General features: G+C 45.9%; 1 long non-coding RNA gene across 1 annotated transcript; it reads left to right on the top strand.

The window, feature by feature from the left end:
- Positions 1-245: 245 nt before the first annotated feature.
- On the top strand, positions 246-3,377 carry LOC117800901. The gene is made up of 3 exons (XR_004623205.1): positions 246-391; positions 2,113-2,212; positions 3,271-3,377. It is a non-coding gene; the product is annotated as an uncharacterized LOC117800901 (long non-coding RNA).
- The last annotated feature ends 1,580 nt before the right edge of the window (positions 3,378-4,957 follow it).

Below are 4,957 nucleotides of genomic sequence, written 5' to 3'. Positions count from 1 at the left end.
CCAGCAAACAATATTTTGAAAATCACTGTAGTATTTTAGTTGCAGTGAAAATGTATGTAAGAGCCAGAGGAGGGGGTGAGACGAATCATAGCACTTCCAAGGGGAAACAGAAAGGAAGTCTGGATATATACTGGGCCCTGTGCCTCACAAGTTGTGTAAGGCGGCACACACGTGAGCCTTATACCCAAGTGTGTTCTGCTTCGTGTCACGGACTCGGGGAGGCTGGCTCGTCCATGGCTTTACTCTGTGGTCTCTGCAGGTAACTGGTGTCCCAGAAGACCAGATCCTAGTGGCCGTGTTCCCTGGCCTCCCCACTTCAGCAGAGCTCTTCATCCTTCCCCCCAAGAACTTGACGGAGAGGAGGAAAGGCAACGAAGAGGACCTGGAACAAGTAAGTGAGAGAGCGCTTGGTCTGGGTACTTGCCCGCACCTCCCGTCTAAGGGCATAAAACCGCACCTCCAGCCGCAGTATGGGGGGAGCGTCCTCCCATTGGCCCGGCAGCCTGTCCGTCTGTCCAGCACCCAGGGCTGTGAGGAACAACAGGCTTGCCCGGAAGATGACCACAGCCTGGAGCATTTGGCACACGAGAAGGGAAGGCGGCCCGGCAGCCCTCGTTCCAGCAGTTGGCATTCCTGGAACTTCCTCAGCTCTCCTGCCCAGTGACCTGCCCCCTGGGGGGTGGGGCGGACACAGGAGAAGGAGGGAGGGATTTGAGTGTCCTTGTGATTTCCGGGAAAACAGGCTTCTTGTCCTTAAAGATCCTGATCCATCTAAGGTTCCGCTTCAGGAGAAAACGAGCTGCTTTTAAATGTGTGTCTGTGGAGAGAGATGGATTGCTTCGTTGTGTTTTGACTAAGGAAACAGCATGTCCAAAGGGACTGTGGTTTACTGTCCTCATTGAAGGGGTGTGTAGTTCTGTGATGGGCACGCGATCCCTGAAGTAAAGGAGCTGGTTCTCCCCCTCTCATTCTCTGCTCCTACAGGCTCTCATGGGCTGTGCTGTGCCGCTCGCTTCCCTGCCTTCCCATGATGCTAAGTCAGGAGAGGGAGAAAAAAGTGAGTTTGAGACTTCTAAATGTCGGTGCAAAGCCCACATCTGCTCCCACACGAGGCAGTCGTTGTGCAGACATCTGTGTCCCTCCGCTACTCACCTAGCTGCTACCTCGTCCCCACGGCCAGCAACTGTTCTCCTTGGGCAGGACAGACACCAGCACAGTCCATGCGGCCGGATAATGAAGCAGATCCTTGCCGTGCAGGGCTGCATATCCAAGCTGGCCGGAAATAAATTCACCCTTTCAGTGCATACATCACTTTCACAAGACCTCTTTATTCTGAAATAGCAAGTGGCATGTGTGAACTATATTTGGAAGCTACAATATCCATCCGTTTAGATAAATAGGTAATTACGGTGATGAATAGCAGCTGTGATATTAAGGCGCGTACAGCCAGATAAGAGTTAGGGACCACAGCCCAAGTCGGCCTCACTTTCATGTGGGAATTACAGAGTGATTAAATCGATGTTATGTGTTCCGAGACTTGCTGGGGAAAAGTAAAGAGGAAAAATTATCCCATAAAAAGAAGGCAGCATCTGCTTTGATGTCTGCCTCCCATTGTCTCCGAAAGAGAAAAAGCAGAGGAGTGAGCTGGGGACGAATGTCCCGGCTTTAATCCTGGCAGGGGCTGCTCTACCCTGTGTGTGTTACTTCATTAGATTAAAGAACTAATGATGGGTTGACGTCCTTTCATTGGAAACCACAATAGGTTGTGCTACGGTGAGTTATAAAGGCATGGATGAAAAAGCACTGAACCAGAGATTGAGCGAAGCCACGATGTCTGTTATCAACTGTAAATCGCTCAGTGACTTTGGACATAACGCTCTCCGTCTCACTCTGCTCACCAGTATAAGCGAATAACACCAACTGCTTCCTTGGCCTCACAGGGCTCCGAGGGCTGTGCGAGCCAGATTGATGAGGACGTCCCAATATCCTGTCTGCCTATTGAACTTGGTCACTGTTTGCCTCTTGACCCTGGTTTCTTGCTCCATGAAGAAGGACTGTCTCATGTCATGTCTTCCTGTGCACTTCTATCTCTCTCTCTCTCTTTTTTTTCAGATTGTAGAGATGCTGTTTAATGCTCTAAACCAAAACTTGGTGCAGTTTGAGCTGAAGCCAGGGGTTCAAGTCATTGTGTATGTCACACAGCTGACATTAGGTGAGTTCCTGCTGGGATCCACGGGGAAATGAGGGTGGTGATCTGTCATACTGGGAGGAAAAGGGAGGAGATCATTAGCAGATGCTTCTCCGCAAATGCCTGAAAATAGCTTTGAGGGCAGGGCTCTTGTATGTAGTGATGGTTATGAAAGATTAATCACATCTTTCTTGGGGCTTCCTGTTGAGGTGCCAAGAAGACTTCATTAGAAGCTATGGCTTTGCTACTGAATCCCTGGATGACCTTGGGGGGAAATCTGCAATTTTCTTGGGCTTTGACTTAATCGTTTTTTGTTTGTTTGTTTGTTTCTTTTTTTTTTTCTTTTTTTTTCTTTTTTTTTTTTTTTCAACAGTCAGGATTATAGTGGGTAGTCCTCAGGGTCTCTTACTTTCTTCAGTTCTCCAATTCCATGAATCTTGGTTTCGAGGCCACATGAGATAACTTTAAAACTCCTTTTGATTTACAACAGGTAAATCTAAATGGATACAGAGATCAGCTCTAGTGATTGATTTGTAAAAGGCATTTGAAAAGGTATGTCCCATGGGGCATGCACTACTGGCTCTCCAGGAGAGCCTCTTTGCTAAATATCTCTTATTAATATAAGACTTTTCAGATGTGGAGGTTCTAAATGTGCCCACCCAGCAGTGTTTTAGCAGAACTGTGGAAAGGAAAAGAATGAAGCATTGCATGAATTTTTAATCCAGAGTTCCCAATGGGCCACCCAATACTTATGTTGACAGGCACTCGGGCCTTCTAAGAGAAAGAGCGTTCAAGGCCCTCTTCTACTCCCCTTAGCTAAATATACATTACTCAGTTTATATCAAGAACGGTAAGTTTCTCCAGGTGGAGCAGAGGAGTTTACGCGTCTTGATAAGCTGATAAGCTGTGACTGAGGATACTGTTTTCATCATTGAAACCAAGCTTCCTGTGCCTAGATAGCACACAGAGCAGGGCAGTTGGAGACTGGATATAAGGGTGGGACATCAGCTGACCTCCCATCTCTGATGGGAACTCCCTCCATCTAGCAGCTTCCAAGTGAGCAGTCTGCTTTTTTCTCCTAGCTCCATTGGTGGACTCCAGTGCTGGGCACAGCAGCTCAGCCATGCTTATGCTCTTGTCAGTCGTGTTTGTCGGTCTGGCTGTGTTTCTGATCTACAAGTTCAAAAGGTATGTGCTACTATCACTCAATTTTGAGAGTGAGGCTAGATTCTTGGGAGCTGATTCTTTCTATAGCCAACATTCCTAAACTCATCCCAAATATGTGAAATTAATTCTTTTGAAGCTCTGTTTGGCATTGGGGGAAAGCAGGAATGGTTGAAGGTCAAGGAATAAATGGGTTTAAGAATCTGAACTCTACCCAATTTATAGGTATATTGAGTTAGGAAAATAAGGGATAGCCTATGCATCAATTTATTCTCTTCAAGAGAAGTGGAAAGAATTTTTAAACCTCACCTAAATTTCTAAAGTAAGGTATTGGATATTCAGGAGATCTTTTCTACAGTTTACCACCTATTCAGGGTGGTTAAGTAGACAAAATGCAGGGGCGCCTGGGTGGCACGGCAGTTAAGCGTCTGCCTTCGGCTCAGGGCGTGATCCCGGTGTTATGGGATCGAGCCCCACGTCAGGCTCCTCCGCTGCGAGCCTGCTTCTTCCTCTCCCACTCCCCCTGCTTGCGTTCCCTCTCTCGCTGGCTGTCTCTATCTCTGTCAAATAAATAAATAAAATCTTTAAAAAAAAAAGTAGACAAAATGCAGCTGAAATTTGGTGCACACATAGACACACACATGTGCATGTGCACGTGCACACACACACAGTTTTCTTATCTTGTGTTACAGCTACCTGGTCTCTCTGTGTAAATTTGCATGCTAAAGATATTCAACCTTTATCCCTCTCCCTCTTCTTCCTCTTTTTCCTGTTTCTAAAGGGCAATTGATCAGGAAAAACCAAACTTCACATGTATTCGGAAATTATGTTTGAAGGCCACAGGAGTGACATGACAGGATACTTATTAAAACATGAAATTGAAATCAATAATTCTGTAGCATTATTTGAATAATGTAATACTTCTACAAGAGGTGTCCTGGTTCAGAGTATGGACTCTGCAATGAGACAGACCCAATTTTAACTTAGCATTTGTAGCTTTGGGCAATTGAATCTGCCTCCCTAAGCCTTAGTCTCTTTATCCGTAAAATGGAGAAAACACTACTTAATAGGCTTGCTGTGCAGTTTAAATATAATAACATCTATACCTGGTCCATACTAAATAATCAACAAGGCTAAGCTATTATAGATAACAGAGAATGTGACCTCCAAAGGTGACTTCTGTGTCACAACACAGCACATGGTCGGTTCTCAAAAAAATGGTATCAGTGGCACGGAAATGTGCTTCGCAGAAAGACTGGTTAAAGTAAAAATATCATTGATTATTCCAAAAGCAAAACTTGGTCCTGGGAGTCTTTCTAGACACTGAAGGTAATGCTTTTAGATTGTGAAAGCGATCAGTTGTAGAGGTGATTCCCTCCACCCTCTCCCTCGGACCTCATTAGCGGCCCTCTCGTGGATGGGTCAGGCTTCAGAACATGGGATTTCCTCAATATACATCTCAGCATTACCAAACTAGCAGGAAGCCTCCAACACCCTTCATATCAGGACAGAGTGAGGTTTACCTTCCTACTCAATTAATAGACCAGTGTGTGAGTTCATACCCCCTTGGATCAAGACATGTGAACCCATGTGCCCGTGTTGCCT

Source organism: Ailuropoda melanoleuca, unplaced genomic scaffold (assembly GCF_002007445.2).
Source record: "Ailuropoda melanoleuca isolate Jingjing unplaced genomic scaffold, ASM200744v2 unplaced-scaffold8827, whole genome shotgun sequence".
In the NCBI taxonomy this organism is placed as follows: Eukaryota; Metazoa; Chordata; class Mammalia; order Carnivora; family Ursidae; genus Ailuropoda; species Ailuropoda melanoleuca.
This window is presented reverse-complemented; position numbering and strand designations above follow the sequence as displayed.